Source organism: Scyliorhinus canicula, chromosome 10, assembly GCF_902713615.1.
Source record: "Scyliorhinus canicula chromosome 10, sScyCan1.1, whole genome shotgun sequence".
NCBI classification, from domain to species: Eukaryota; Metazoa; Chordata; class Chondrichthyes; order Carcharhiniformes; family Scyliorhinidae; genus Scyliorhinus; species Scyliorhinus canicula.
This window is the reverse complement of record NC_052155.1, coordinates 42296502-42306805: the sequence shown is the minus strand read 5'-3', so window position 1 is coordinate 42306805 and position 10304 is coordinate 42296502. Positions and strand designations below refer to the sequence as shown.

At 48.8% G+C, this 10304-nt stretch overlaps 1 long non-coding RNA gene across 1 annotated transcript; it reads right to left on the bottom strand.

Moving 5' to 3' along the window:
- Nucleotides 1–214: 214 nt before the first annotated feature.
- Nucleotides 215–4818, bottom strand: LOC119972921. The gene is made up of 2 exons (XR_005462172.1): nucleotides 4702–4818; nucleotides 215–489 (listed from the first exon to the last, which is right to left on the bottom strand). It is a non-coding gene; the product is annotated as an uncharacterized LOC119972921 (long non-coding RNA).
- Between the last annotated feature and the right edge of the window lie 5486 nt (nucleotides 4819–10304).

Below are 10304 nucleotides of genomic sequence, written 5' to 3'. Positions count from 1 at the left end.
CTTCAGCTCAAGCCACTCCGCTTGATGTGCGGGAAGCCACTGAAACACTGTCGACTTTTTTACGAGATGCCGGAGGGCTGTGGCGTGGGATGCCATGTTGGGAATGAATTCCCGAGAAAATTCACCATCCCGAGGAAACGGAGGTCCGCCTTTTTGTTCTCTGGGGTCTTCATGGCATTTGTTTGACTTCTTAAAAGAATGCTCAAGTCGTCTCTAGGTTAACTGATGCTTTATTGTGCCCACAATAAACTACAGTGGTACTTGAAAATATACTGCTTTACTTGTCTGCAACTAGGCCCAAAAGACTTGCATCTCCACAGTTGAGTTCCACCTCTTGTCTCTCCAACCCTCTAGCTCCAACTGGCCGAAGGCGGAGCTCCGGCGTTCCTATTTGTCCTCGCGCTGCCCCCTGGTGGTACATGTACACACACACGGCGAGGATCACCACATCCCCCTTTTTCACTCTTTTTTTTTTTCTTAGCTGCAGAGCTGTAACAAAACACACAATGTAACAGTTAGGTTATATACAAAAAAAAAAAAAAAATAAAAAACAACAGGCAGGGCCATGCATGTGTCAGTCCATGTTTACAGGTTCAGACGGTCAGGTGCCGTCTGATCCGAGTGGACCTCCTGAGGGGCATGGAGATCCAGGGTTCGTCTGTGTCCATGTGGACATCTGCTGAGGAGTGTCAGGATGATGCATGACGCGTCCTGTAGGTTCAGCGTGTCCTGCCGATCAAGAGTCGGAAAGACCCGTGGTCGAGGTGTGACTTTAAGAAGGTCTCTCCGATTTCGTCGAACCATTGTCCCAGCGTCCAACCGAACGATGTAGGACCGCGGCGATGTTTGGCGAAGGACCACGGCCATTTTGGACCATCCTCCAGCCGGGTTTCGCAACCTCACCGTGTCCGTTGCTGGCCACGGCTGCAGTACCTTGGCCTGCTGGTCATAGTGCTGCTTTTGCACTTGACGTTGGTGACACATCTTATCCAGGACAGGCGAGTGATCAGGATTGGTGAATTGTAGCGCTGGTAATGTTGTCCGTACGTCCCTGTTGAAAAGCATCTGAGCTGGTGATAGTCCCGAGCTCAAAGGTGACGATCGGTACGACAAGAGGCCAATGTACGTCGGATTTCGAGTCCTCAGCCTTGCTGATGAGTGTTTAACTATGTGGACACCTTTCTCCACCCTGCCATTTGATTGCGGAAAGTGTGGACTCGACGTTATATGCTGGAAATTGTAGTGCTTGGCGAAGTCCGTCCACTCCCAGCTGGCAAAGCAAGGACCATTGTCGGACATGACCGTCCGTGGGATGCCATGCCTGGAGAAAGTTTCTTTGCAGGCCTTGATGACGGCTGCGGCTGTGAGATCCGGGAGTTGCAGGACTTCCGGAAAGTTGGAGTAATAGTCAATGATCAGAACATAGTTGCGGCCCATGGAGTGGAACAGTCAATGCCCACTTTGTCCCATGGTAACGTGGCCATCTCATGCTGCTGCAGTGGCTCCTTGCATTGCGCCGGTCGATGTCTTTGGCACGTGTCACAAGTGAGCACCATGTTTGTAATGTCCCGTTAATCCCTGGCCAGTAACAGATTGTCGCGCTCTCCTTTTGCACTTTTCGGCACCAAGGTGCCCCTCATGAATCCTGTGAAGGATGTCCGCCCGGAGAGCCGTAGAATGACGATCCTGTCGTTTCGTAGTATGATGCCATCGACCACGATAGTTTCAGTCCTCACATTTTGGAACTGTGGGCACCGCCCCTTTGGCCAGCCATGTTGCAGGTTGTGTAAGACTTGGAGGAGGGTAGCATCCTCCTGTGTTGCCTGACGAATTTGCTGCAGCCTTTCGTCCGTTGCCGGAGCGTCTCCTTGCACCACTGTGCATGAGCTTCCACATCATTGATGGAAGCCGGTGGCGGGTTGTCAGCGTCCATGGCTCGTGATAGTGTGTCAGCTATCACAAGGTCCTTGCCAGGGAGGTAGATCAGCGTGAAGCGTACCTTCGCAACTTCATCATCATGCGTTGTAGGCGCGGTGTCATATCATTTAGGTCCTTGTCGATGAATATTGACCAGCGGCCTATGATCCGTTTCCACGAGAAAAGTGGGGGAGACCGTACACATAGTGGTGGAATTTGGTCACCCCTGTGATTAGCCCTAGGCACTCCTTTTCTATCTGTGCATACCTGCACTCTGTGACAGTCCATTGCACGTGAGGCATAAGCCACTGGACCCAGTCCGACTGGTCGTTCTGTTGTAGGAGCACAGCACCAATTCCATATTGACTGGCGTCAGTGGAGATCTTGGTAGGTTTTGCCGGGTCAAAAAATGCGAGCGTTGGAGCTGCCATCAACTGGTGTCTCAGATCACCCATTCATCTTGGTGAGCTTGGGTCCAGGCAAACTCCGTGCCCTTCCTTGTCACGTTCCTCAACGCCGTTGTCCGTGCCTGCCAAGTTCGATATGAATTTACCAAGGAAGTTGACGAATCCGAGGAACCTTAAAAACCGCTTTCTTGTCCTGTGGTCGCTGCATGCCCTGAATCGCAGCGATCTTCTCAGCGTCCGGCGTCACCCCATGCTCGGATATAGTGTCGCCCAGGAAGGTCAGAGAGGACTGTGCGAAAGTGCACTTGGCTTGGTTGAGCTTCAGTCCATACTGGTGGATCCGCTGGAAGACTTGCTTCACCCTCGCAATATGGTCTTCCTCTGTCGTGGACCATATTATGATGTCATCCACATAGACACGAACGCCTTCGATGCCTTCTACCATCTGCTCAATAACCCTGTGAAATATTTCGGATGCCGATATGATGCCGAAGGGCATCCGATTATAGCAGTACCTTCCAAACGGCGTGTTGAAGGTGCACAGCAGGCGGCTTGGACTCATCGAGCTGCATTTGCCAGAACCCCTGTGATGCATCCAGTTTGGTGAAGATTCGAGCTTGTGCCATTTCGCTCGTGATCTCCTCGCGCTTGGGAATAGGGTAGTGTTCCCTGCGAATGTTCTTATTGAGGTCCTTGGGATCTAGACAGATCCGGAGTGCACCCGACGGCTTCTTGACGCACATCAGCGAGCTGACCCAGTCAGTCGGCTGTGTGATGCTTGAGATGACACCTCGAGTTTGGAGACGCTGAAGTTCGGCTTTTAACTTGTCCCGCAATGGAGCCGGCACCCTCCGTGGGGCATGAATGACCGTATGGCATTCTGTTTGAGCAGGATCTTGTACGTATAGGGCAGTGTGCCGATGCCCGAGAAGACGTCAGGGTAGTCGCTGAGTAGCAGTTGTATGTCCTCGGCAATTCGTGATGCTGCAGCCGTGTTCATGAAAATCCGCTGAATCAGCCGCAAATCCTTGCAGGCTTGAGCACCGAGCAGTGAGGACTTTTTGTCCTCTACAATTTCAAAGCGGAGTTCTGTCATGACTGTTTGGTTGGCAACTCGTAGGTGGCATGATCCCTTTGAGACGATCTGGTTGCCGTTGTAGTCAGTGAGCTTGCATGCTGCAGGTAACACCCTCGTGCGTCCCTGGGACGGATGCGAGATCTTTGCTCGTCAGCAAGTTTGCTGAGGCTCCCGTGTCCAGTTTGAAGGTGATGGGGAAGTTATTACGTGCACCATGGCAGTCCATTCGCTTGCCGAATTGATGGCATGCACGTGACGAGGTTTTGGTCGTCAGGTCCTGTGGTTCCGCTGTGGCATTAATAATTCCAATGCTGTACTTGTGCTCCCAGGAGTTGAATTCCTCATGTCGGAATAATTGTCATCGGGTGCCTGAGTGTTCATGACATCAAACTGTGGCGGACCTTCATGTTCCCGTGCCGTGGCATTGAGGAGTGAAATTTTGCTGTAGACTGACATTGGGAGGCGAAGTGATTCATTTTTAAACACTTTCTGCACTTTTTTCCTTGGGCAGGACATTGCCCTTTTAAGTGGGAGGAGCCGCAACAATAACACGTCATGACATCATGCGCATGTTGCGTTCGCGCATGCGCCGTGCGGTTTTCATTCCAGGGCCGGTATTGCGAGTAGTGCGCATGCGCATGCCGATCACTTCCGGATCGCGTCTTTCAGGACGGTGAGCATGCGCAGACGGGCCGGAGAACGGAAGAGGACGGCCTGGAGAACGGAAGAGACGACCTGTGAGGGAAGCCAACCATCTTTATATCTGCCTCGTGGTGAGTGGTCTTTCAAGAATGCTTTTCAAACACTCGTGTACCTGCTTGCTTTTTCTGCTCATGTAACAAACATTTATCTAAGGTAGTTTTGAGTGTTAATCGCTTTGTAGTAACAGAGAATCTCTCAGATTTGTATCAGCAAGACCAAAGATTAGCTGATCTCTAATGAGTGAGTTTTGCCAATCACCCAAAGTTGCAGCAGCCTTGTGCCAGCAAGCGTAGGTCTGTCACAAAGTGGGAGATAGTCTCCCCCGTGTTTTGGAGTCTGCTACGCAGGGTGTACCTTTCAAGGATCTCACTGGATTGAGACTTCCAGTTTCATCAATTTCGCAATTACCACGTCATACTTAGTTTTTGTCTGCAGCATCACAATATGTGAAAGAGTTATATGTATTTAACACCTGCTCGCCACCCCATTGTGACCAAATGTGCAATTTTTCTGTCATCAGCACTGTATGTAGTCCAGAGCTAACAAATGCATCTCAAACTGTTTGTTTAAACATTTTCAGTTGGGAATGTAGATTACCTGTAGTGCGCATTGGCCCTGTAAGTAGCTTGTGTTCCATCATTGCAGAAGGTCGTCTGTAGTTGAGAGGCTGCAGAGTCTGGTGGCCTGCCTGTTGTTGTTGCTTTTTTTTTTCTGTTTGCTGGTTCCTTTGTTCAGAGAAGCCACTCCTGTACCATGTTTGACTTCTTAAAAGAATGCTCGAAGTCGTCCTCTAGGTTAACTGATGCTTTATTGTGCCCCACAATAAACTACAGTGGTACTTGAAAATATACTGCTTTACTTGTCTGCAACTAGGCCCAAAAGACTTGCATCTCCACAGTTGAGTTCCACCTCTTGTCTCTCCAACCCTCTAGCTCCAACTGGCCGAAGGCGGAGCTCCGGCGTTCCTCCTATTTGTCCTCGCGCTGCCCCCTGGTGGTACATGTACACACACACAGGCGAGGATCACCACAGCATTGATTGCCAGCACCCTTGTCAGCGTCAGGTTGCACACCCTGCTGTGAAATGTGGCTACCCAGAAACTTGATAACGGATCTACCAAATGAGCATTTGCCCTGTTGAGCTGGAGGCCGTTTTCATGTATCCTCTGGAAAACTTGTTTGAGGCGGGCAATGTGATCCTCGGGCGTCGTGGACCGGATGATCATGTTGTCCACATAGACTCACACCCCCTCAATGCACTCCATCATTTGCTCCATTATGCGATGAAATACTTTGGAAGCTGATATGATACCAAAAGGCATGCGTTTGAAGCAATACCTGCTGAACGGAGTGTTAAACGTGCACAGCTTCTGACTGGACTCGTCCAGCTGTATCTGCCAGAACCCACGGGAGGCGTCCACCTTGGTAAAGAATTTGGCATGAGCCATCTCACAGATTAACTCTTCATGCTTTGGGATCGGGTAGTGCTCGCGCATGATGTTGTGATTCAGGTCTTTGGGATCAATGCAAATGTGGAGTTCACCAGAGGGCTTCTTGACGCAGACCATGGAGCTGACCCAGTCTGTGGTTCCGTGACCTTTGAGATGATACCCTGGTCTTGGAGCTCTCGTAGCTGCGTTTTCAGACGATCCTTGAGAGGAGCCGGCACCCGGCGCAGTGCATGGATGACTGGGATGGCATTCGGTTTGAGCAATATCTTGTAATGAAATGGGAGCGTGCCCATTCCATCAAACATGTTGTGGTGTTGCGTGAGAATGTCGTCTATCTCAGCCTGGAGATTTACATTGGGCGAGGCAGTCGCCAGTGTCGAGGACATGGCATGGATGCGCTGGACCAGATTATGAGTTTGCATGCGCGAGCACCGAGCAGGGATGCCTTGGTCAGGCCAGACGATCTTGAATCGTAACGTCACTTTGATTCCCTTGTGAGATACACCTAGCTGACATGATCCACTGGCAGCTATGGCAATTGCCATTGTAGTCAAGGAGCTGGCAGGCTGGTGGAAGAATGCTAGGTTCGTCTCGGATGCTGTCGAGGCCCGACTGTGATATGAGGTTTGCAGATGCGCCAGTGTCCAATTTAAATCGGATTCGAGACTGGTTAACCGTGACGACAGCACACCACTCGTCATCAGGATCAACAGTGAGGATTGAAGGGCAGTTTGCAGGCACGGTGGAGGCCAGCTCGCGCGTGGTGATTATGCCCACCGGCATGGAGACTCGAGGCAGTCAGCATTGGGGTCCGTTGGGCGGTCAGGATCTGAATCCTGCATGCCTTGTTGTACGCAGCAGACACGCCTGCACTGCAGCTGGGATCGCTGGCTGTTGGTCGGTGGAGTAGACCTGCATAAGGCCTCGTAATGCCCAGACTTTCCACAGTGTAGACATCGCCTTCCTTTGGCTGGATATTGCCGCCTTAAATGGGCGGAGCCACAATTTGGACATGGCATGATGCTGACGTCAGCGCGTTCCGTGCGCCATCGCGCATGTGCAGTGCGGTCGGCCGACGTTCACACATGCGCATCGGGGTCTTCAGCCTCGTCGTCCACCCGGTCGTGGTGCGCATGCGTAGAGACCCGGGAAAAGCGCGCGAAACGGCCACTCTCCTCAATGCTCAGGCCTTGCATTTTTGCGATGGCCTGCATCCTTTCTGCCTCTTGGGAGACTAGTTTTGCATTTTCTGCCGCCCTGATGCGGAATAATGATTCCTGGCATGCTGATGGACAACGCACGTTTCAATGGCAACGGAGAGGGTCAACTGTTTGATTTTTAGGAGCTGCTCCCGCAGGGAGTCGGACTGGACCCTGAAAACGATCTGATCCCGGATCATGGAATCAGCCGTCGAGCATAATTACATGATTGCGCTAGGATGCAGAGATGGGTCAAGAAGGACTGAAAAGGTTCATCCTTACCCTGAAGCCTCTGTTGGAAGATGTACCGTTCAAAGCTCTCATTCACCTCAATGTCGCAGTGGATTGTCGAATTTCAGCAGAAGCGTCTTGACTTTGTCTTGTCTTCGCCATCGGCAAACGTGAGCGAGTTATAGATGTGGATGGCGTGATCCCCCGCAGTCGACAGGAACAGTGCGATCTTTCGGGCATCCGCTGCTGTCTCGAGGTCGGAGGCCTCGATATAGAGGAGGAAGGCTTTCCAGTTGGCGCCAAGGTTGCCGGAGATCCGGAGTTGTGGAGGAGGTTGGATCTTTTCCATGCTGCTGGATGGCTTGCGTGCTGGTCGTTACAGATTCACTCGAGGTAGGTTCGTTAGAGTTAATAGCTCTCTGGTACCATGATGTGTATATGTGCTGGTCTAACATCGACTGCAACTGGATGCAGTAAAATGAGAAAACAGGCTTCCGACACAGGAGATGGTCCAACACTGTTTTATTGAACCTGTTGATTGCTGTACATAATCTGCAGTGGGTTGACACTCTATTAATCTAACTGATAACCTCCTACTGGCTTGACCAGGCTAGCTCTCTATCACATGGTGATGGTGTTCATTGACCTGTGCATTGTGACTATCTCCCTAGCCGTGTCCTCTGAGAGAGGGAGAGCCTTAATGCCCTGTGGGCTTTATAGTGGTGGTGTCCTGTCTGGTGATTGGTTATTCTGTGTCGTGTGTGTTTATTGGTTATTCTGTGTGTCAATCACTGCCTGTCTGCATCTCATGATATACATGAGTGGATGTTATGACAGGGAAGGGGCAATAAATGTCGCTTTTTGCTAGTGAACGAGTGAGAAGATAACACTGATTTGAGATAATTGGCAAAAGAACCAAATTGGGATGTGAACTTTTTTTGTGATGAGTTGGTGGGAATAGATTCATAGTAATATTCAAAGGGAATTCAGTATGTACTTGCAAAGAAAAGGTTTTCGGAAAAGACCATGCAAATATGTAATTGGGTAGCTCTTTAAAAAACAGGCATGATGGGCCAAATGGCTTTCTTCCATGTTGTATAATCCCAAAATTGAATTGAATATTTTTTTTCAATAAGGCTCCCACATTATAGCAGGATGAGCCTCTTGACACCGCAGACTAGTCAAGCATTTTCTGCCTCTCTCAGGCATTTTTATGGGATGCAGGCTTCGCTTTGAAGCACACAGCAGCACATTTGTCAAGGGTCGAATGTCAAAGGAAGGTGGAGCACTCATCAATGAAGTTTACCCTGGGTTACTTAATGACCCCATTTAACTACCATTTAGTGTCAAATATGCCATGGACTAGAACTGTTCGAGCAGTTTTGTGTTCATGTGTAGAATAAAGTGTCAATAGTTATGTTAATCAGACAATGATTTTAATGGTAATATAAGCATGGCATCTGGGTCAGATAAACAAGAGAGCTTAACACAGAACAGTCTATGTCCAGAGATTAACATATTTACCATGAGGTCCTGGATATCAACAGTTCTATACAAATAGTTTCAATTGAAACTATTACGTGAAATCTTATCAAAATACAAGACCCAGAGATATTGCCTGACTGCGTCCTGGACCTGGAGTGGGGATGGGTTGAGGTTGCTGCTTGCAGTATGATGGGAATTCTGCAATCAGAAGGCTTATTTCTGGTTAATTCATTGGAGGAAATTTCGCAAAGTATGCTTGCTCTGTTAAAAGGAGCTGACCAAATACGCATTGTCTATGTGAACTATAATTGTGAAAGATTGTTTTGTCTCAGAATCTCTTCCGTTCCAGAGACAGCGGTCATTGATCTGCTCGGTCAGATGGATCTATAGGTCTGCAGGGAACTTTTGGGTCACCAGTGTTCCAGCTGAGGCCCTTGCCAAACTTTCGCACAATGTCCGCACAAGTGCACTCTCTTGCAAGAGTCACAAGATAGATAAGAGAGGAAACCCTGGCTGATTGTTCTGTCGTATAATTGATATGCTCTGACTTCAATTGGAAAATCAATCTACTTCATGGTTGAGAATAGCTAATCCAGGTGATCAACTCTCAGACCTTGCTGACCTGAATGGATTAACTCTAAACATAATACACTAACCAACTGAGCTATAGGAAATCAGACTGTTTTATATTATATGGTATGTGTTATTCATATCGATTATCTTCAGCTGAAGTAGAGTTGAAGGGTGTGGTATAATTCAATCAGGGAAAGCAGATGTGATTCAGACCCCATTTTGAAGTCATGCATCTTGTCTTTATTTTCGTACTTATAATTGGGTAGCAGACTGTTGTAAACCAGGCAAATAGCTTTAATTGAAGCAAAATGATTTCTCAACATTACTGGCTGAGGAGGTGGAAGATGCAAAATAAGGACTGTGACTGGCCAATAGACATAATTACAATGCAACAAATTTGAAGCAGCAGTTACCTTTATAAAGGTGGTGTAGGGCAGCGCAACTGGTTAGCACAGTTGCCTCACGGTGCTGAGGTCCCAGGTTTCGATCGCGGCTCTGGTCACTGACCATATGAAGTTTGCATATTCTCCCCGTGTTTGCGTGGGTTTTGCACCCACAACCCAAAAGATGTGCAGGATAGGTGGATTGGCCATGCTAAATTGCCCCTTAATTGGAAAAAATGAATTGGATACTCTAAATTAAAAAAAAATAAAGTGGTGTTGGGTTTTATCATGGAAATTTGTGCTAAATTTATTGCATTCTTTGTTACATGCAGGGTTGTTAACACATAACAGAAACTGCCTATAGAACATAGAATTTACAGTGCAGAAGGAGGCCATTCGGCCCATCAAGTCTGCACCGGCCCCTGGAAAGGGCAACTCACTTAAGCCTCACACCTCCACCCTATCCCCGTAACCCACCTAACCTTTTTGGACACTAAGGACAATTTAGCATGGCCAATTCGCCTAACCTGCACATCTCTGCACTATGGGAGGAAACCGGACACCCGGAGGAAACCCACGCAGACACGAGGAGAATGTGCAGACTCCGCACAGACAGTGACCCAAGATGGGAATCGAACCTGGGACCCTGGCGCTGTGAAGCAACCATGCTAACCACTCTGCCACCATGCTGCCTATATAAATATGCCCCTGTTGTAATTGTAACTGTACCCTCCTGCCAGTGATGGCACTATGATAAGATTTTTAAGTCAGCATTACTTGTTCTCCCATGGTGTTGAATACGGTAATTTGGAGAATATTATCATGCTCCGATTTCTGATGCCCTCATATTGTCGATTTTCTCTGTGTCTGCTCTTCTTT